The sequence below is a fragment of the Dama dama genome, chromosome 21, assembly GCF_033118175.1.
Source record: "Dama dama isolate Ldn47 chromosome 21, ASM3311817v1, whole genome shotgun sequence".
Lineage (NCBI taxonomy): Eukaryota > Metazoa > Chordata > Mammalia > Artiodactyla > Cervidae > Dama > Dama dama.
The window spans coordinates 33,813,464-33,837,125 of NC_083701.1; the positions used below are offsets into that span (position 1 = coordinate 33,813,464).

Sequence of the window (23,662 nt, forward strand, 5' to 3'; positions counted from 1 at the left end):
GGTGAGTCTTCAAAGCTAACCCCATTGCTTGCTGACATGACAATAAGCTGTAACAGAAAAGATGAAGAAATGATAAAAATCATGGGAAATGATCTCGTTTTAGAGTAAAAAGGTTAGGATGTGGCAAATAGTGAATATGGTGATAAAACACTGCAGTTCAATGTGAGTCTTAATTTAGTAAAACATATAAAGTTAAATTTAAAAAAATTCCGTACACATAGCAGATACTAAGAAGTAATTACAGCAAAAGAAATTAGCCAGTACTTAAATATCAAAGCTTCAAATAAAGTGATTTTAAGAACAGCTAAACTTTATTAAGTGCTTAGTAAGTGCTAAGTCTGGTGCTAAGCCCTTTACACACATTATCTCATTTAATAACAACCCTAAGAATGAGACATTGATCTTTTCCCCATTTTAAACTTTAAGTGTCAGAGCTTGGATTCACACCCAGAATCTGACTTGGTTCTTTACCTATGACAGTAATATATACTGTATTAACATATGGTTCTTTGACCATACAATAATATATACTGTATTAATTTTCATGTAAATTTAATGATCCAACACATACACAGGATAATTAACACGCCCAGTCCTCTTGTAATATGGGTGTATTCATATGCATTGCTCTAATCTATGCATGTTAAAAGTACTTCTACATGGAGAAGAGGAGAGAAGCAAAGTACTGACCATTGGGTCTTGACATGGAAAAAAGAAACGAGGGTCACTCTTTTTGCAGTGCCTTGAATCACAGCCCTGATAGGGGCATGGCTGGGATGCCGCGGAGGAGTGGTGCATCCTGCCAGGCAAACCATGGTCTTTCCACGCACTGAACACGCAACTTTAACAGGCTTATACCAGCTTGCGGAGAGAGGAAGGGCAGGAAGTCAGTGGACACAAGCACAATCTAGCTAAGACAGTGGGTAGCAAATGTGGTAAAAGGGAAAGCCTGACAAGGCTCCCTTAATTTCTGCCTCGATCTGAAAGAAACTATTTCTTTTTTATCTTTTAGGAAACGAAACAGTGAGCAAGCAGAGAATGCATTCTCATATATATGGTACTGTCATTTTTAGAAAAAAAGCCATATTTATGCCTCTTATTTTTTAAATTGCAAGGTAAGCCTACAGTTTCTGCCACTAATTTCAGCATTTTCCTTTGGTTCTTTAAAAAAAAAAAAAGGTCAGTTGAATTCTTACCAAGGATTAGCTAAAGGTTTGAAAATTTTTAATAGTTTATTAAAAATAATACAAAGATACACCTACATATCTACCTAGAAGTCAAACTGAACAACCCTAAAAACTGAATCAAAATGTATTTGTTGACATTTTTAAATGGAATAAGGCAAAGGCAAAGTATACATCCCTCTGGCTCAAGATAAATATGTTCCTAAAGTGTATATAAAATACTTTTCACCTATCAAACACGACTTTCCTATTAAATCACATTATTTAATATGCTTCCATGAGAAAGAAAAACCACACTGATGGAGTGAGCTAAAAATCTGTAGAAATCTGACCACATGTCTAAGTCTGTATTCCAACATGGCCTGAAAGCCATCAAGCTGAGTTCCATCGGTTTAAGTCGATTACTAGGAAAAGTCAAAAGCAATAAAAAATGATCAGAACATGGCAGGAAAACAACAGGAGCTGATTCCTCTCCATTTTAACCAACAAACTCACACAGCAGGGCCACCCAGACATAAATCATATCTCTCTCTTCCCTCAACAGAGCCCATTAATTAGGATCAGGATTGCATAATCAAGATGTACAAATTATATTTTAAAATGCATCATAAGAAAATTTAAGAGAAAATTTAAAATATTTCATGGAGGTATCATATTTATCAGAAGCTAATTCTTTATCTTTCAGATAATTTTAAGTATGAGTATAGCTGCAACACTTACTAAGGGGTTTTCTTAGGTTCAACTAAATATTCATCACAGCAACATCTGGCCCCAGTCTCCTGAGAAGGAGGTTACAGAGCAGAACAGGGCTTGCCCATCCAGGGAGCTTTAGACCAGGGGTTGGTTGGAGTTGGTTCAACTCACTTCTACACGGGAGGGGTGTATGAGCTGTTCTTTTAGATGCTTCCTGTTCCATAGAAACCAGTATCTCTTTTAACAAGTTCACAGGCAGAGCTTCCAAAGTCCTGGTGAGGGAAATACTCCCAGGGAAATATCAGAGCTAGGGCTCCCCCATCTGGTATTGATATTTCATTTTTCCTCCTATGCAAGATGCATTTAACTAATCAGGGGTCATTTTTAGTGAATATAATATTGCCTAGATTCATAGCTGATGCAGTCTTATCAGACTGCCAAAGGAACAGATACTAACAAAAAGTTAAATGCCAACCTGGTACTTCCTTGGTGGTCCAGTGGTTAAGAATCTGCCTGCCAATGCAGGGGACAGAGGTTCGATCCCTGGTCCGGGAAGATCCCACATGCCGCAGAGCAGCTCAGCCTGTGTACCACGACCACTGAGCCCGTGTGCCTAGAGCCCATGCTCTAGAGCAAGACGAGCTACTGCTGTGAGAGGCCTGCACACCGCAACCGGAGAGCCGCTCCCACTCACAGCAACTAAAGGAAAGGCCGCGCAGCAATGAAGACCCAGCATCGCCAAAAGCAAATAATAAAGTTCGATATTTTTAAAAAATGCCAACCTGAAGTATTTCAACTATTTCAATAACTATTAATAAATATGAAAAACATAACCCAATAGAAAAATGGGCAAAATATATCACAGGCATTTCAAAAAAACCAAAATGGTCAGTGTACAGTCTCAACTGTAATCAGAGAATATATATTAAAAGTAAAATGGAATACCATTCCACACCCTTAACACTGTCAAAAATTTAATCTTAAGTCACATATCCTACAAACCAGCAATTAACCTCCTAGTAATACCCCAGAGAAATTCTCACATTTACACAAGTTGCCATTCACAAAAACATCTGCTGCTGGAACACTTAGAGCCGTAAAACACTGGAAACAACCCAACTGTTCATCAAGAGGAAAACGGACAGTTCGTGACATGTCATATAATGGAATACAGGACACTGAACTGACCAGCAAATACACAGACACGAGCTCGAAGCAACGTAAGGTTATAGGGAAAAAAGCAAGTTGCAAAACAAAATGGGCAGTCTGGTATGTTTAATCAAGTTAAAAAATTTTTATATTGGTGCACAGGTGATTAACAATGTTGGGCTGGTTTCAGGTACATAGCAAAGTGATTCAGTGATGCATACACACGTATCTTTCTTTCCCCTCTGCCTTGGGGCTGGCAGGATCTTAGCTTCCCGACCAACTGAATTTGGGCCCTCGGCAGTGCGAGCACAGAGTCCTAACCACTGGACCACCAGGGAGTTCTCATCAAGTTTAAAATATACAAAATGACATCAAATATATTATAAACAATCAAACACACAAAGAGTAAAAGTAAAAACAAAAATAAAAAGCATGGGTACAATAAAGAACAAATTCTGAACAGAGTTATCTCTGAGAAAAGAAAGAGAATGCTAGAAATAACCCAAAGAGTTCAAAACAAGTGTTTTTTACCTGGTAAAGAGGAATGAACATTCAAAGTCCAGGTAAGATTTTATCTTTGCAATTCTTAATCAGAACACACTATACAGATACTGGTTCTTTTTAAGACTGTCATTCTACTTGTAATTCTGTTTCTTGAACTGAATTTCCCTTTCAAACATCTACCGATTGACTTCCGGATGTCAGGACCTCGGTCCAGCTGGGATGAGGTGTCCACTGTTTTAAATTAGGACTCCGCCTCTCTTCCTCCTGTCTCTCCATTCCCCCCTAAATTCACCCTGGGCACCAGGAACAAAGCCATCAGCATACAATGTCACTTTGGTAATCTCACTCATCAGATCCCGAGATGTCAATCTCTGATGGCAGCCACTGCCTGGAGAATGAAAGGAAAAGGCTTTAACCCAGCATTTAAAGGTCTCAAAGCAGGCCTTCTCCTCCTCCCCTATACAAAGGGCTCTCTGGCTTTGCTTGTTCCCTTTTCTTCCTCTTCGTTCAAGCTACGTATCTTGCTGAGACCGTTACATGTTCATCACCTCTCTTCCAGTATCTAAATCTTAGTTATCTTTCAAGACTGGTCACAAGTTTTTATCTCCCCACCCCTCCAAGCCCCCTCCCTAATCAATGGGTCCTAATTTGGATTCATTCATCCATTCAAATACTGATTGGATGTCTGCATGTGGCAGGTGGCATATCCCTGGGGGCACTGGTGGGATGCCTATGTATACTACAATGAATTAAAACCCCTTAGTCTTTTTGCTAATGTCTGTACATCAATCTTGACTATGCTATAAGCTTCTTAAAGGAACGGATTCATTTTTCCCCACACAGGAGCTAACATAGTACTTTGCAGTGATCAGAGTTCAATAAAGATTCTCTGGTTAAATTAATTTTGAAATGAAAAGGTTGTATGATCTAATTTTTTGGCCAAAAACAATTAATGCTTATCCTTGAAACTTTGAATAATGACAAAATTTTCTTGAGAAGTATATTTTTACCCAACAAGATTAATGGACTTGGAGTCAGAAGGTCTTGTATTAACTTAGGCTCCACTATATTACCTCTGGCCATAATTCTCTCTCATTAGTCTCAATAAAATGAAAATATTCACACCTGTCTGAAGTGTCATGAAGAATGAGTAAATTAGGAAAAGACATGTCATTATGTAAGGAAGAGTCTAGGCTTCCCAGGTGGTGCTAGTGGTAAAGAACTCACCTGCCAATGCAGGAGACACAGGAGACACGCGTTCAATCCCAGGGTTGGGAAGATCCCCTGGAAGAGGGCATGGCAACCCATTCCAGTATTCTTGCCTGGAGAATCCCATGGACAGAGGAGCCTGGCAGGCTACAGTCCAAAGAGTCGCAAGAAGTCGGACAGGACTGAGCACATATAGTTGATTTACAATATTATATTAGTTTTGGGTGTGCAACATAGTGATTCAATATTTTTATAGCTTATACTTCATTTAAAGTTATTATAAAATAATAGCTATATTCCTTGTGCTGTATTAATATATGCTTGTTGCTTATTTATTTTCTACACAGTAGCTTGTATTTCTTAATCCCATACTCCTATCTTGCCCCTCGCCCCTTTCCTCGTCACACTGGTAACCTGTGGTTTGTTCTCTATGTGAGATGGTTTCTGATTTGCTGTCTTCATTTGCTTCTTTTACTTTTTAGATTGAAATGACAGCATGCACACACGCAAGAATGAGTCTAGTGTTTATCACTTAGTTCAGTAACTATCAGGCTATTCTCAACAGATGCCAACATCCTCACCTCCCACAAGAAGTGTTTATAAAGATTCATTCCCTTTCTGGCAGGTGAGAGAGATGACATCTTTGACCAACATATGAAAGAAAAGAGGACCTATAAAACCAGTCAATTAAAATATTTTAATTATATGCTAAGTAATAATCTCAAGGTCATAAAAGTATTCTATATTTAAAATATCTTTATCATTCTATTTATCACATAAAGTTAAGCACAAATAGTAAATATTTATTACCCTTGTAAAGGACCAATGAAAACGGTGCTTGGAAAAGAATAGAGAATGAGAAAATTGCTCTTTAGAATAAACATGATCTCAATAAACTTTTTACTTTCTTTTACATAAAATCATTTTCTATTTGATTTCCTGTTTGAAGTAGGAAATGCAGAAATCCATTAATGACTGACTGGTTTGCCTACCTGCTTCTTCAGAAGAATTATTAACCTCTGCTATACATCCCTGTTGCTCCTGCTTGGTAGAGCTGCCCAGACGAGAAGCAGCTTTCAAGGAAATCAGTTTCTACAATTTGGAGTCTGCTCATGTGACCTTCATTTGGAGCCCATTCTTGGAACTACCATCTCTCTGTCCTGACTGTCTTAAGTTTCAAGGTCCCCTCCCCACTTTGGCAGTGCCCCAGACCCACTACATCTCTATTTAAGCTACACTCACCCCTGAAAGCTAATTTCTGGCAGACCGTTTAGCCTATAGCATATCCTCTAAATTTACTGACACTCAGGGTAGCGACTTTTACATGATATGGCAGCAAACAGAAATGTGCACATTCAGTTTGTTGGCAAAATCTTACATGAGTCATAGTTTGACTATTTCTTCCTAGGTCACGTTTCTATACCACAACGCAAAACCAGGTAACTACTACATAATATTCAAGATTCTGGGCGCTGGTGCCAGACCAGTTCAAGTAGTAGCTGCACTAGATGTGCTGCCTCAGAAAAAATTATTTCACACCTCCATGCCTCAGGTTCTTCTTCCATGAAAGAATAACCACCACCATTACCACCACAACCACCAGCATCACCACCCCTTCTTCCTAAGGGCTGCGGCATGAAATGAGCTAGTAAAACAGCACAGCACCTGATATGAATTCTATACAAATTCTGTACTTTATTTTCCTTTTATTTTTTCAAAAATTTACTTCTTTTTAATTGAAGGATAATTACTATATTGTGTTGGTTTCTGCCATACATCAACACGGATCAGCCCTGGGTATACCAATGTCCCCTACCTCTTAAAATTCTCTACTGTTAAGAGGAAGTAACACCAGTTACTGGAGGAATAGCTGTAAGTATACTTTTAATAATTTAACAGTAAGCTGAGCAAGTATCTTTTTGGTTGAGTAGATTCTTTTAAGCTTAAAAACTGTTAAGTATGATATTAGCTGTCTACTCAGTTCATCTGTTAGGACAAATACTTATAATTTCATTCCTAACAGGTTGAATGTTTTTTACAGGAAAAAGTATTCCCTAGGAAAAAATGTGCAAAGTAGGGAAAGAAGGAAAACACTCATATTTCTACTCAATGAAGATATTACTAACAAAATTTAACAATTTTTAACAAAACGTAATTTAAAAAATCAGTTGTATAAAAATAAATCCTAGCATTCAACTTCACCTAATAGCATCACAAAGTATTATTTTTCATTATTTCCACTTTTGGAAATACAATTTTAATAGTACCATGATATTTCAAATTGAGTTCATATATTTCAAAGCAAACACAGGTAAGCTTTTCTTATGATAACTGTAACCAATATACAAAACACATATATTTACATTCTGTCAATCTAAATTCATCCTCAAAAAAAAAAAAAAAAAACCCTCATAGATATGTCTATGCTGAAACTTTAATTTCCAGTCTAATAGCTTGTGGTGCCTTCAGCTCAGTTCAGTGGCTCAGTCATGTCCGACTCTTTGCAATCCCATGGACTGCAGCACGCCAGGCTTCCCTGTCCATCACAGGGTGCCTTAGGTTATACATAAAATGTATGTTACATATGACACATGTTCACCAAAACCTCAATTACAAATTTTACCAGATTCAACACATACCACTTTGTATGATTAACAGCAACCAGTGAAAATGTTTCCTTTACAAAAACAATCAGAGAAGCACTATGGTTTGATAACATAAGCCACTGAACTGTGAAGGTGAGAATCCGGATTCGTGTCCCAGCACAGCCCATAAGTAACTAAGCAAGAGCCAGAAAATTGTTTACTGACTATAGGTCTTAACTTTAAAGGAATTATATAATTTCCAGGGCCCCTTCCAGCTCTAACAGAAAGATGCTAAGAAATAAAGATGGTTACAGTACCAGCACCTACATGCAAATTACTTACTACCACAGGACGGATGATTCTCACTGACAGAAATCATAACCCAACATTTAGAATTATGTTCAGAGTTATCTCAGACAGCCTGCACTTCCTTGCTATGCAGATTTTCTTTAAAATAAAAAAAACAAAATAAAAGTTCTCCTTTAGACTTTCCTCCCATCTTGGCACCCTGACCTCTCTTTACATAAAACAACTAAAAATTAAAATTAAATATTTACAGTTGCTTTTGTCAAAGAAACTCTGGCTTCCGTGGCACAGAAGAAAACTTATTTTGAAATCTGCTTAGCCAACAGAGTGTCAATACTGTCAGTTCAAATAAATATGCTTGTGCGGTTGATAAAAAAGAACGCTGTATGAAATTATGCTTGAATTCATTTATTTGGAACACATACCTATGAGCAATTAGATAAAAGACAACAATGATGAATTATCTACTCCATATTTATTTACAATGGAGTATCTGCTATGTAGGAGTTTTCAAAGCAGATTAAATAAGCAACTAAAAATCTATGAATGCACTTCAGAATGCTAATTTTGTTAAAACTGTGTTTATTTGTAATATGCAGTAAGAGGGAAGAGACATGTTGAAAAATATATCTTGGCCCATTAAAGAAAGCAACCCAGGCATACGCTTTTTTTTTTTTTTTTTTAAGAATTTCCTTGAAGCAAGGAGGAACCTTCTCTCTGCTGTCTTTCAAATAAACATTCACTCCTGGTCCTAATTATAAACAAGATGCAGTACAGTGAATGACAGGTGTGCGCTGTCTTTTTCTCCAGTTAATAGAAAATAATACACTCAAAGAAATGGGGCAAAGTCAGCACCAGAGTACTGTCAAGGAGACTGAGCTTATTAATAATAATTTTTTACATGTTGCAACTGACTAAATGTACCTGTAATTGGTACCCTGGTTGTAAATTTAAACTGTTACGCTTATGTAATAAGCAGTCATTATGCGCCTTCTTTTGTGTTCTCTAATGGGAAAACTGAGACGCTCCTTCCCCTTTTTAAATTAAATGCTTGAGTAAAGTATGATTTTTAGGAGAACAAATACTCAACTTCTTACGTTGTAAATTACTAAAAGCTGCTCTCCCCGGACTTGCCTGTGTAGAAACTACAGTGATTAAATGCTTTCCAGAGCTTACATGTTAGTGCTTTCAACATCAAAAACTAAAACCAGAATCATGTCAGCTCTCTGTTCTGCCAAGCTCCAAACACAGAGTGAGCGATCCACAGTGGGCCCGGTCCTGGGCACTCTGAGAGGGGCAGAAACGCCATGGAGACCCAGGATGCCTGGACCGTCTGCTTCGGAACCACGTCTCCGCAGACACGGCTTCTATACATTAAACAGGCAGAAATGACCCTCGTTCCTGAGTCACGGCCTCACCAACGAAGTTCCCAGCGAAAGGCCTTTACTCTCCGCAGAAGAGATTTCAGACAGATTCTACAAAGTGAATAAGGAGACTGGAAAAATGTAGGGATTCTGCACATAGGCATAACTACTGAAAGAAAGAAAGTACGTGTATTTTGAGTCAACTGATTTCCAACTTAGAGAAATTTAGTTGTAAAGAGCTGAAAAATAAAGAGTTGTGAAGACACATTTTTTTGTGTCTTCATGTATTTCAGAAATGTGTTCAAACTTGGTACACTCTGCAGTCTCTCTGAAACTTCAGGCTTTCTCACTTCTCTTCTCCCATCTGTAAACTGCCTGTAAACTGTCATCACCCGTATCCTGCTGCAGGTACAGACATGGCTAAAACGCATTCAGCCCAGAAGGAGGGCTGTTTACAGAAATTAAGCCACATTCAGTCAAAGCAAAGCGCGTGCTTCAACACGAAGAGCCTACCCCCTCCTCCGAAACATCCTTAGTAGTGTCTGTCTGACTTATCTGCACATCTCTTCTACTCTTCCCTCAGTCTTCTTTGTCATTTTTGCTCCTATTACCCTGAGCTTTTCCTTTCATAACAGGGAGGGAAGAGGGGGGTTCCAGTGGGAGGGGGGTTCCGGAGGGAGAGGACATATGTACACCTGTGGTTGATTGATGTTGATATATGCAGAAACCAACACAATACTGTAACGTAATTTTCTTCCAATTAAAAAAAAAGGCTAGAGAAACTTTCTTCTGACCATAGATTTAATAGCACAGTCTCTTAACCTCCGGGTCTAAAAGCAGAGAATCCCTTCGCTCCACCTCCTAACATCTGTCACAAGAGTCAGATTACAAATCAACTCAAATGAGGGGATCAAGGAGGGTGGAAGTGAAGAGGGAACACGGGAAAAGGAGCAACTTGCTTACTGGTTAGGTCACTGGTAGAAACCATAATATAGTTTCAATTCTTTGACAATCATATCATGGAAAGTAGCATTAAACTGAATGTTTAATGTTTGAAAAAAAGAGAATATTCTAGTTTCCTAAATAGAAATCCTCTTTAAAGAAGTAAAATGGTAATCCTTTTACTGTTCAATCTATGGAGATTTGTTAAACACATATGAAAAAATGAAGAAAACTGCTCTTTCATTCCCATTTTTTTAAAAGTCACTTTTAATGGCCATCAGAATTATTAACAGAGAAATACATTAGGTACAAACCAACTTATTCATTGTATGTAGCTACTTATGCATTTTATTAGAAAAATAACTTAATCTCTGATGTTTTCTATTTTTAAAACTGACCTGTGTACTGCTTTTAATACTTCTTGATTCTAAATCTTCTGAGATTACTGAAGTAGACAAAGAGATTAATCAGTACCTATTTATGGGTTGCCAAAATATACTTTTAATTCTTTAAATGCTAAAAGAAGCCTAAGACAGTTGGCAAACATCTCAGAAATCTGAGTCTAAATGGTTTTAACTTATAACTTTATGCCGAACAAACGTATTTCAAGGAAACATTAGACTGAAGCAACAATAAAAACTTGTAAAATGCTGAATATTTTAGGTACTACATGGTTCTCTAATACATACAAACACCCAAAAGGCAATTTAGATCCGACTTTACCCCATTAAAACACTGACGTTCCCAGAGTATGGAGTGTAACCTGATCGTAACTGCTGTGAAGGGGGAGGGCTGACTATACACTAAATCTTGCCATCTGTAGGTGCTTGGCTTTACACAATTCCAGTTTTTGGTGTTTTTAAAAATAGGTTCAAAAGTTTACAGTATATTTTTCTATTTACTACCAGTCACAAAATCTTTTTATGTTATGTCATCCTTAAACAATTCTCTGAGCGATTTGGGTATATCCAATCATAAATTTGCACAAGAGCTCTATCCCCAGATCCATTCACATTCATATTATGAACAGTTTTTAATGGTAAAGCAAATAATACTTATTTATATATTTAGGAAAAAGATTGCTGTTGTTCAGTTACGAAGTCATGTCTGACTCTTTGCAACCCTATGGACTGTAGTAGGCCAGTCTTCTCTGTCCTTCACTGTCTCTCAAACTTGTCCATTGAGTTGATGATACCATCCAGGCATCTCATCCTCTGTCATCCCCTTCTCCTGCCCTCAATCTTTCCCAGCATCAGGGTCTTTTCCAAAGAGGATTAAACCTCTCCCAAAATAATTCTCCCAAAGACACTACTTCTAGAATGTATTATTATTAACAATTATTCTAAGACTCCTATATGAAAATACTGATGGCTTGCAACCCAACAATTCACAAAGATTGTGAACTGAAAAGAATTCATACTCAGGACCTCAATTTTGTTGTTACTAAGTGAACTCTACTTATATTCAAGATGCTCACTAATTTCCACTCATTTCACCTCTAACGTTCACAAAAGAAACACTGATGCTCTGTCTTCCACAACTGGGACTCAGTATAAAATAGAGAACTGTCACAGTGAGTTAGACCAAACAGATCTAAACTACAATTAAACACATTAAAACATCTGCATATGAGGAGCCCATACACGGCTAATAAAAAGGCCCTTTCACCAAACTAGTAGGTGATCTGTAGTTCTGATGATTTTAAATTAGCAACCACTCCAAAATTCAAAAAAAGGCCAAACAAGCCACTTTCTAAAATTCTCTCACTTTAGGTCTATTTCTCTCCATTACAGTTATCAAATTTCACTTGCCAAACTCTATCCTTAATTAATCACAGGAAATTCCCAGTAAATTGAAATCATCACTATAAATTCAGTAGGAGTAATGTGAAAACACCAAAGGGCAAAATATAGTCTTTAAAAAGAAATAAGAGAGCAACAACATACAACTGTGGTTTATCATCTAAAAGAATTGTAGACCTAAAAATATTATATAAAATCACGCAAATTTGAATTCTATTTTCAATATATAAGGAGAATTTAATATAAAAAAAAAACCCCTAAGTCCCATTTCTAAACTGAATAATTTGGCAGTACATATGCTCAACTCCTATCTAAACTATTTCACTAAGAACCTGATATATTAAAATGAGTTAAATCAATGTAGTATTACTCTGATCTTAAAAAAATCCAAGCTGACTGAAGAGGAACAAATTCAGTGAAGAAAATATGAAAGAAACTTTAAATTAATGTTTCTAATTAGCAAAGGCTTCCACACAGACTTCAAAGCAAATTTCCCTCTCCCAATTAATTAGAACACCAACACAAAGAATTAGACTCTAATTGACAATTCTTGCGGAGAACTAAATGTGACCAAACAGCAGAATACATGTTCTCTAATTTTTAAAAACTTGCGACAAAAATCCTATTTAGATAGATAGATAGATAGATGGTGGTTCTTATACTTAAATAAGAACACCTTTGAAAATCATCAAGGCTACGTAGCTGATAGTGTGGCTGAAATATTTTGGCCAAAAAATAAGCTCACTCTGCTCAAAGTAACATTAAACTTTGCAAAGAGCTTTTTGTCAACTTAAATATAATGTAAAATTCTGACTCAAAAGACTTCTGAAAAAAAAATCTAGAATTGTCCCTCTTTCTATTAATGATTCCCTAATTATTACAGACATATTTCAACATTGGCCATTAACTTAGATAGGAGAATTTTACAATACACGCAGAGAATTCCAACTGCTTCCTCCAAGATAAAAAGAGGCACGATACTAATGTGAAATGGATATGCCTAAATTAAATGGAAAGAGAGAAAAATTAAGAAAGAAATCTGGGACAGGACCCACAACAGCACTGCAATTAAAAAGATAAGGAAAGGAAATTCTCAGGAAACACAAATAAATCCTCCAGCCTCTAAGATGAGGGACTTGCTCTAAGGGGAAAAAGATTAACATTAAAGAAGAGCAAATTGAGGGGATTTTAGAAGCAAATTCAAAAATACTGCAGCAAAGCTTTCTGAGTGCCAAATTTTAAATGTAGGTACCCTTACAATTTTCAAAACAATTCTCTAAAGTTCTGACATGCAGACCTTTTAAAAACACAGATGTCATCAATAGATACATGGTATTTTAAATCTTCTGATAATTTTTCATGCTGTATCATGACATTTTTCCTAATATTTTTCTGTGTCATTTTACAAGTAAAATAATTTTAGAATCAATAACAAAATGATAAAGTATAAACATACTAAAGGGAAAATACCTTGCATTAAAATAATTTCTAAGATTCTTTCCAGGCAGACCTTACAGAGTTTCTCCAACTCCACACTTATTCCTCAATCCCAACCATGGGAAATTCCCTATAAATTCTCATTTCCTTGTTTTCCTTAAAAGACTTCATTGTTTTTTTTTTTCCTGATTAGTCCAGTAATCATATCAAAGCAAAATGAGACAAAAGGGCAAAAACGGTTTGCAGAATATTTTTGCAATAAAGTGTAAATGACAGAAGTCACCTAAGAGATGAAACACTATACCCTGATCTGTAATTTTATATACCTTCCTAATTAGAGCATGCTTTCTATCACTCTGCACTTTTGCTTTGCTTCATCATCATCATCATCATCTCTTGCCTTTTTTTTTGGTCCCAAGTAATAATCTTTCCTTTTCAAAAAAACAAGTTACATAAGAAATTGTTTAAGGATTCGTCTTTGAAAATGTCCAAGATGCTGAAACTTCTCAGTTAAATGAAACTGACCCTGAAAGTATTTTAAACAAGTTCAAAACTCTGCGTGTTAAAATCTTTCTAAACTATATTATACTGTTTCATATCCTTGTTAAAGAGTGTTCTTTTGTAACATATTAATAGTAGTTTTAAAGGTTAGAGAGTTAAGATATTTTCAGTCACTCAGTCAGTTCAGTCGCTCAGTCGTGTCCGACTCTTTGCGACCCCATGAATCGCAGCACGCCAGGCCCCCCTGTCCATCACCAACTCCTGGAGTTTACTCAAACTCATGCCCATCGAGTCGGTGATGCCATCCAGCCATCTCATCCTCTGTCGTCCCCTTCTCCTCCTGCCCCCAATCCCTCCCAGCATCAGGGTCTTTTCCAATGAGTCAACTCTTCGCATGAGGTGGCCAAAGAACTGGAGTTTCAGCTTCAGCATCAGTCCTTCCAATGAATACCCAGGACTGATCTCATTTAGGATGGCCTGGTTGGATCTCCTTGCAGTCCAAGGGACTCTCAAGAGTCTTCTCCAACACCACAGTTCAAAAGCATCAATTTTTCGGCGCTCAGCTTTCTTCACAGTCCAACTCTCACGTCCATACATGACCACTGGAAAAACCATAGCCTTGACCAGACGGACCTTTGTTGGCAAAGTAATGTCTCTGCTTTTTAATATGCTATGTAAGGTTGGTCATAACTTTCCTTCAAAGGAGTAAGCGTCTTTTAATTTCATGGCTGCAATCACCATCTGCAGTGATTTTGGAGCTCAAAAAAATGAAGTCTGACACTGTTTCCACTGTCTCCCCATCTATTTCCCATGAGGTGATGGGACCAGATGCCATGATCTTAGTTTTCTGAATGTTAAGCTTTAAGCCAACTTTTTCACTCTCCTATTTCACTTTCATCAAGAGGCTCTTCAGTTCCTCTTCACTCTCTGCCATAAGGGTGGTGTCATCTGTGTATCTGAGCTTATTGATATTTCTCCTGGCAATCTTGATTCCAGCTTGTGCTTCTTCCAGACCAGCGTTTCTCATGACGTACTCTGCATATAAGTTAAATAAGCAGGGTGACAATATACAGCCTTGACATACTCCTTTTCCTATTTGGAACCAGTCTGTTTTTCCATGTCCAGTTCTAACTGTTGCTTCCTGACCTGCACATAGGTTTCTCAAGAGGCAGGTCAGGTGGTCTGGTATTCCCATCTCTTTCAGAATTTTCCACAGTTTATTGTGATCCATACAGTCGAAGGCTTTGGCATAGTCAATAAAGAAGAAATAGATTTTTTTCTGGAACTCTCTTGCTTTTTCGATGATCCAGTGGATATCGGCAATTTGATCTCTGGTTCCTCGGCCTTTTCTAAAACCAGCTTGAACATCTGGAAGTTCACGGTTCACGTATTGCTGAAGCCTGGCTTGGAGAATTTTGAGCATTACTTTACTAGCGTGTGAGATGAGTGCAATTGTGCGGTAGTTTGAGCATTCTTTGGGATTGCCTTTCTTAGGGATTGGAATGAAAACTGACCTTTTCCAGTCCTGTGGCCACTGCTGAGTTTTCCAAATTTGCTGGCATATTGAGTGCAGCACTTTCACAGCATCATCTTTCAGGATTTGAAAAAGCTCAACTGGAATTCCATCACATTCACTAGCTTTGTTCGTAGTGATGCTTTCTAAGGACCACTTGACTTCACATACCAGGATGTCTGGCTCTAGGTCAGTGATCACACCACTGTAATTATCTGGGTCGTGAAGATCTTTTTTGTACAGTTCTTCTGTGTATTCTTGCCACCTCTTCTTAATATCTTCTGCTTCTGTTAGGTCCATACCATTTCGGTCCTTTATCGAACCCATCTTTGCCTGAAATGTTCCCTTGATATCTCCAATTTTCTTGAAGAGATCTCTAGTCTTTCCCATTCTGTTGTTTTCCTCTATTTCTTTGCATTGATCGCTGAGGAAGGCTTTCTTCTCTCTCCTGGCTATTCTTTGGAACTGTGCATTCAAATGGGAATGTCTTTCCTTTTCTCCTTTGCTTTTTGCTTCTCTTCTTTTCACAGCTATTTGTAATGCCTCTTCAGACAACCATTTTGCCTTTCTTTTCCTTGGGGATGGTCTTGATCCCTGTCTCCTGTACAATGTCACGAACCTCCGTCCATAGTTCATCAGGCTCTCTATCAGATCTAGTCCCTTAAATCTATTTCTCACTTCCACTGTATATTACTAAATGTTCTACAAATGCTAATTTTAGGTCGCATCTTAAGTTATTAATATTTTATATGCATTTGTTAATCAACAGGATTCTTACTGTCATTTCTTTTTTATGAATATATCATACTTTATCCATTCTCCTGTTGCTACACATTTAAGGGCTTTTTCTCCAGTTTTAAGCTATCTTCTCATTGTTCATTTCTTGATGTATTTTATATGCCTGTTTCTACCAGCTGGTCTTCTGTTTTCTAGATAAACTAAGGGTGATTTTACTCCCATATTCATACTTTTAATAATAACTTTATTCAGAAATTCATATATCATACAATTCAAATGGTACCAATTTGTACAATTCAGTGGTTTTCAGTACATTCATAGAATTGTATAATCAACACCACCATCACTTTTAGTACATTTTTATCACTCTGCAAAGAAACCCCATTAGCAACCTCTCTAAATTTCTCTGACCACAGCCCAGTCCCTGGCAACCACTAACCTTTCTATCTCTACCAATTTGCCTATTCTATACAATATGTGGCCTATTATTACTGGCTTCTTTCACCAAACATAATGTCTTCAAGGCTAATCCATTCTGTAGCATGTATCAGTACTTCATTTCTTTTTATTGCTAAATAATAGTATATAGTGTGAATACATCACATTTTATTTATCTTGCTGACAGACATTTGGATTGTTTTCACTTTACGACAATTATGAATAAGGTTGTTATGAGCATTCTCATGTTCATGTTTTTATAAATATAGAAAATCTACTGATCAGTTTTTGCTAATAGCAGAATGGAGATCACAACGACCCTGGGTTATCCAAAGACAAAGTCAGGTCATCTGTAGGACCTGAAATGAGTACTCTACCCTTGAGCCTTCAATTACCACCTTCCAACGTGGGTTTGATCCCTAGGTCAGGAAGATCCCCTGGTGATGGAAATGGCAACCCACTCTAGTATTCTTGCCTGGGAAATCCCACGGACACAGGAGCCTGGTGGGCTGCGGTCGATGGGGCTGTGAAAGAGTTGGATATGACTTAGCAACTAAACAACAACACCTAACAACCAGACTGCTTTACTACTGCTCAGCCCTGCATATATAACCCATCACCTCCGCCACCAACGCTGTGCTCCCCTCATCATCTCACCTGGATTACGTCAATGGCTTAAATGTGGCTCAGCCTCCAGTGCTGTCCTCCAGCTCAAGTGCGCCAGACCAGAGTATTCGTTCCAGAATACAAATTTCCTCATTTCATTTTCCTGCATCAAACCCTTCAATAGCTCCCCAAGGCACTTAAGATGAAAGTAAAAATGCCTTCCTAAAGAAAAGACTCTCAGATGATCTGGCCTCAACAACCTCTGCGATCCTGACCTCTATGTCTGTGGCATCTATAAGAAATTATTCTGGTTAATTACCCTTTCTCCCCCACTGGACATTTATACAGCCTGCCCTCTCTGCCTGGAACTGACCCCATGTCCCCATGGGTGCTTCCCTTAGTCACAGAACTGTTTATACTCCACCTTCTTATAGCCATCATTTCTGTGATAATATAAACTCTGAATGAGAAAAATTTGTGATTTTTCTCATAGTTAGTGGTGTGGTGGTTTAGTCACTAAGTTGTGTCTGATTCTTGAGGCCTCCTGGACTATAGCCCACCAGACTTCTCTGCCATGGGATTTCCCAGGCCAAGAATACTGGAGTGGGTTGCCATGTCCTTCTCTAGGGGATCTTCCCACCCTAGGGATCGAACCTGGGTCTCCTGTACTGCGGGTGGATACTTTACTGACTGAGCTACCAAGGAAGCCCCTGTAGTTAGTGGATCTAGTCCAGTGAATGGCATAGAGTGGATTCTCAACATGTATTTGTGGTTGTGATCAGAGAATGCTACTTACTGGCCTATTCAATAATTCTGATGAGTAGGTAGGACTTTTTGAGGCTTGGGCGTGAAAAAACCCCACGAAACAACAAACCTTAATCTTGGCCTAGTCTCTCTCCAGCTGAAGCAAGTAACCCTCCACCATTAGGTTATAGGACGCTATCAGGAAAGAAACATTCTCTTTAAAGGGGAACGCTGGCTGTTAAAATGATGAAGCCAGAGCTGCCGAGGGCCTTTTCTGCCATCACATAAGGTCCTAATTGAAAAAAGAAACCAACACAGAATGAAAGTGGAGACAAAGGAAAGAGAGAAGTTTCTGGATGACATCATATAAATCACCCATCCAGATGTGCCCAGAGCTGGTTGCGGCCTTGGACTTCCCAGATATATGAGAAAATAAACTCCAGTATGGCTCATACTAGTTTGAGTGTCTTTTGGATGGCCCAAAGATTCCAGGGCTACACAGGAACCATCTACCTGTGTTAGTCTCTAATTAGGCAGCAAAATAAATGACTATACTTATTTTTCATTGCTGGTGCCATTTTACACTATATAAACTAAACATTAGTATAGCTGAAAGCCTAGGCAAAGAATGTGCCCTCCGCTTAGGGATACCCTAGTGGAAGGCAAGATTTCTAGTAACAGAGCTGGACTCCGACTGCTTCCTTTCGGGGGTGAAACAAAGCAAGAAGGTTCCCAGAGCCGGGCAAAAGCCTAAGCCCCCTGGAAACTCGGACGCCTAAAGCTTTCAGGATGATAAAAGCCGGCACCAGAATTAGACCATCTGAGAGCAGACCATGATTCAATAGGAATCCAGGTTACTTACTTTAAAGTCCTGGACAATTTTTTTTTTTTTTACTGACACAACTACAGGTAAATCAAAATTCATTTGTTTTCCAGGGAATCAACTTGATGGAACTAAAGGATCAGGTTTGGTTATGTAGAATTCTTCCTCATTTCATGTAAGATGTAGAAATACTGAATTTTATACGCAGTCCACCAACTACTTCCTATGGATGAATTAAGAAGGGCAGAGCCAGTTCAGCAGGTGTTCATGAACCCAAATTGGGTGTTCATCTGAGCTACATTTCTTTTCTTAAAAGATAGGGTGAAATATGGAAATTAAGACTTACCTGTGTCCTCAGTGACTCATATGGACTACAGGAGAAAGAACAGTATGAAAAGTCGAAAAACTGGACTTGGGTGCAGGCATCTGCCTGGTACACCCTTGGAGCTTTTCCTGACCAAGTTTCAGTTCTTCCTCACAGGAATTCATCCTATCCTTTACTACCAGGCCCCTTTCTCCTAAAGAGCAGCTTTGCCTTACACCATTGGTGACTTCCCACTGCATGCGAAATATCAAGGGTGAAAGCCAGTGTGGGCTGAGTAGGAGCAATGTCACACCAGCTATAGCTATCTGCTCGGGGAGCGGGGGTGGGGATGAGGGGTGCATGCTCAGTTAGCTTGACTGTGGATGCTCATGAGGAAAAGGCTCATGGAGCGTCATGAGTCAGTCATTAAATTGTAGGGGGAAAAAATTATATTCGGAACTCTAGGTGTGAAGATGCTTCTCTAGTGACTAAAATCCCTCGGCCATTCAGGAAGCAGAAGCGGTTAGTAACGCGGAAAACGTGTGCGCTTCCAGTAGATGAGGGGAAAAGGTAGGGGAACTGCAAGTGGTGGGAGAATATTCCCAGAAGACACTCTAAACTAGAAAATGCATCGCCCCGTTGAATTTTCTTGAGTAGTGGCGACCAATGGAACAATACAGAACAGAATTAGAGGCCTCCCAGCAAAGGGAGACGATCCCCAGGGTCCTGATGATACCACATGGCAGGTGTATTCATAGCTACTCACAGTGTCTGTTTAGAAAAAGCATCAAGCTTCAGAATTCCAGGTTTTCACGTCTGCAAAATGGCAAGTATATAACAAAACCACCATCAGCCTGCTCCTGAGATGATAAATTTGGTTCATTGTTTATTATTCAAAGACCTCCTAAAATATATGACCATAATGTCCTATTTTAGTAAATATGACAATCTAAAGATAATTTCCTCTTCTGTGATTTAAGACCTTGTGCTCCTTAGCACTACCATTCTGAATACTGGATACCAATACAAAACAATGGAACTTCATAAGGGGTAGGAGATAACAAACATGGAAAGTCTCTGGGCCACCACAAATTCTTAAGTTTGTAAACGCATGTGTTATTTTCTAACTTCTTTTTAGGAAACTCAAGACCAATGTACAGGAAAAATATTATTATTAATTTCAGCATCTCAGCATGGGGCTCATGTTAATCTCAGTTCAGGATACCCAACTAGATGTATACAGATTGATTACAAAGGTTAAGAAAGATATCATGCACACATCTACTAATACAAAAGCACTTATCAAAAAAGGGGGCTGGATGGGCAAGAGAACTCTCCACTGGACTGCATCTGTCCTACCAACTAATTCCTATGAAATTAGGCAGGTCACTGGATTTGTTTTTTCCCAACCATAAATCTCCCTTGTATAAGTAACAAGATTCTTTCAAAATCTGGGATGGCAGTGTCAGATGGCTAGTGCTGAGTCTGGTGTCATACTGAATCCAAGTGACAGGATCCACTTCTGATGCACTGTGCCATTTAGAGTGACCGCAGGTCCCATTTCTCTAAAATGCTAATATGCTCACTTCGTGTGTATACACTGGGTGGGTTCACTTCATACTGGATTTTCATTTTCACCCCAGAAAGCCCCACTGGCATGGCAAGGCACTGAGAAAAGAAGTGGGGCAAGGCAGGGCTCAACCTCCAGCTCGCAGGCTCAGCTCCACACTGCTCCTCCTCTGGGGAATGCTTGCTGTGCCCCAATGCGTTACCTTACTAATTGAGATTATCCATGAAACTGAGAAAAGACTTCCAGAGATGCTCCAGGCAAGAGACCGAAAACGAGTGGGGAACTTACACTAGGCCAGATATTAGAATCACTGCTTTAGGGATACGCTACTTACTCCATGGCTTTCCCATCAGTTCAGTGGTCAAGAATCCGCTTGCCAATGCAGGAGATGCAAGAGATGTAGATTCGATCCCTGGGCTGGGAAATGGTAACTCACTCCAGTATTCCTGCCTGCAGAATCCCATGAACAGAGGAGCCTGGTGGGCTACCGTCTACAGAGTCACAAAGAGTTGGACACAGAGAAGGCACGCAGCAGCACGTACACTGTACATTTCATTTCCTCCAAGCCCAAAGCATTTGTAACACCCAACTGATGTGCATTTTAAATGGTCATTCGTGGTTTTTGTTTTTTTAAGATTAACTGCAGGGTCACAATGGACTTCTCTTTGTAATCTTACAGATTCTGATGTATTGAGTCCAGGAAAAAGAAACAGCATAGCCAAGGTCTCACAGCCACTGGCTGGCACCACTCTGATGAACTGCCCATTGGCTCCTATGCAAGTCTGTTTTAGTCCTGCCTTTTCTAATGTAAGACACACAGATCTGAGGACTGGGGCTTAACTTTTTATTTGCTATAGCCACTGCTAGAGCAATCAGTTAAAAACAAAAAAAAAGAAAAAAAAAGTACTAAAGTCTTTATGTAATCTACCTGGCAAATATTCTAAATTAAAGACAACACTGCTAAAACAGCAGTTTTGAATATGCCATAGCATAATACTTGTTTCATTTGGTGATATTTTGAGTGATTTTTTTCCCTTGGTCTCACAAGTTTACTCTCACAAATTTAGAAACATAAATGTTCACAAAGTACTCCTTTGGAATAAATGAGTGACAGAGAGCCCCTCCTTTTACAAAAATCACTCTCTCATCTCCTTAGTAGATGCCTACCAATAACGACAACAACTCTTGACAAAGGCAAGGTACACTGGAAATGTGATAAGATGATGAAATATTCAAATGATTATCTGTTGGAGTCTAAAGGTCACATGCTTAATCACTGTTCAAATCTCTTTTGGCACTTTTTATTACTCAGAACCTCAAGGATTCTGTGCTCCCAACTAACAATTTATGCAAAGCCCTAGTTGGGACCAAATTTTAAGAATAAATGCCCTTCTCTTTCTTTCATTTCTTTCTTCTCCCCCTAGGAGGAGGCTTGACAGGGTATAAGAGGAAGTGAGGAAGCAATCACAATGAAAGTGAAAGAAAGTGAAGTCGCTCAGTTGTGTCCAACTCTTTGCGACCCCACGGACTGACTATAGCCTACCACGCTCCTCTGTCCATGGGATTTTCCAGACAAGAATACTGGAGTGGGTTGCCATTTCCTTCTCCAGGAGATCTTCCTGACCCAGGGATTGAACCGGGGTCTCCCGCGTTGTAGGTAGACGTTTTACCGTCTGCGCCACCAGACATTTTAGTAAAAATACTCAGTGATTTTCAAGAGGGAGAAGTCCTAGGAAATTGACTTTTTAGGTGCTAACCCATCACTTTTTAAAAGGTTTCTAGCTCTCATCATATTTATTTCTTCTTACAAGGCTAGAAAGGAAAAAATATAAAGGGGAGGAACCTGAACTCTCTGGACCACTCTCGCCTATCTCTACTTTGTTACCCAATGCCTGGTTGATCATTTGTGGTTACCGTGTGAGTTTCATTTCTTAAGTGACTGTACATACATATGGATGTGTGTGTGTGTGTGCGTGCACTATTAAAGGTGATTTCAACTGATTACTGGGCTCCTACTCAGGAAAGAAGGCTTGCCTCTACCCTGTGGCAGTGTAAGTTAAGACTTTTAAGGCTTGAAACAGATAGGAAACATCAGGAGGGAAAAAAGGAGAGAAAGGGTAGAGTCTATGGTCTGGACAATAGGTACAGCTCAACTGGGAACTGCTGTTGAGATGCTGATCTGAAATTTTCAGAAATGTAACTCAAACTAGACTAGGAACAGGAATCAGAGAAATGAGGAATAGAAGCCGACCATGAGGAGATGGAAGAAAAGGAGGAAGAGCAAAGCTAATTTTTAAAAAGCAGTGTTCTAAGAGCCAGGCATTGTTCTAACTGCATTATGTGAATAAGCTCAATACAACAAAACCACACAGTAGAAAAACAAGATACGTCTTAGGGAGGTAGGGAGATGGAATTTGAACAGGAAGAACAGATTAGACTCAAGTTGATATTAACAATAAACAGCCCTCCCTGAAAAGATACATGCACCCCAGTGTTCACTGCAGCACTGTCTAGAATAGCCAAGACATGGCAGAAACCTAAATGTCCATCAACAGAGGAATGGATAAAGAAGATGTGGTACATATATACAATGGAATATTACTCCGCCATTAATAAGAATGAAATAATGCCATCTGCCGCAATATGGATGTACCTCAATCAGTTCAGTTCAGTCGCTCAGTCGTGTCTGACTCTTTGTGACCCTATGAACCGCAGCACGCCAGGCCTCCCTATCCATCACCAGCTCCCAGAGCCCACCCAAACCCATGTCCATTGAGTCAGTGATGCCATCCAGCCATCTCATCCTCCGTCATCCCCTTCTCCTCCCGCCTTCAATCTTCTCCAGCATCAGGGTCTTTCCAATGAGTCAGTTCTTCGCATAAGGTGGCCAAAGTATTGGAGTTTCAGCTTCAGCATCAGTCCTTCCAATGTATATTCAGGACTGATTTCCTCTAGGATAGGCTGGTTGGATCTCCTTGCAATCCAAGGGACTCTCAAGAGTCTTCTCCAACACCACAGTTCAAAAGCATCAATTCTTCGGCGCTCAGCTTTCTTTACTGTCCAACTCTCACATCTATACATGACTACTGGAAAAACCATAGCTTTGACTAGATGGACCTTTGTTGACAACGTAATGTCTCTGCTTTTTAATACGCTGTCTAGGTTGGTCAGAACTTTCCTTCAAAGGAGTAAGCGCCTTTTAATTTCATGGCTGCAATCACCATCTGCAGTGATTTTGGAGCCCCCCAAA

The 23,662-nt window shown here is 39.0% G+C and overlaps 1 protein-coding gene across 9 annotated transcripts in view; it reads right to left on the reverse strand.

The window, feature by feature from the left end:
• Nucleotides 1-23,662, reverse strand: part of NCOA2 (nuclear receptor coactivator 2) — a 283,865-nt gene that overhangs the window by 143,566 nt on the left and 116,637 nt on the right. For 2 of the 9 annotated variants that reach the window (XM_061123457.1, XM_061123461.1), the window contains exon 3: nucleotides 19,609-19,658. The exons of the other annotated variants lie outside the window; for them this stretch is intronic. The gene's annotated coding sequence lies outside the window, so the exon portion shown is untranslated. The remainder of the gene's footprint in view (nucleotides 1-19,608; nucleotides 19,659-23,662) is intronic. 9 annotated transcript variants of the gene reach the window in all.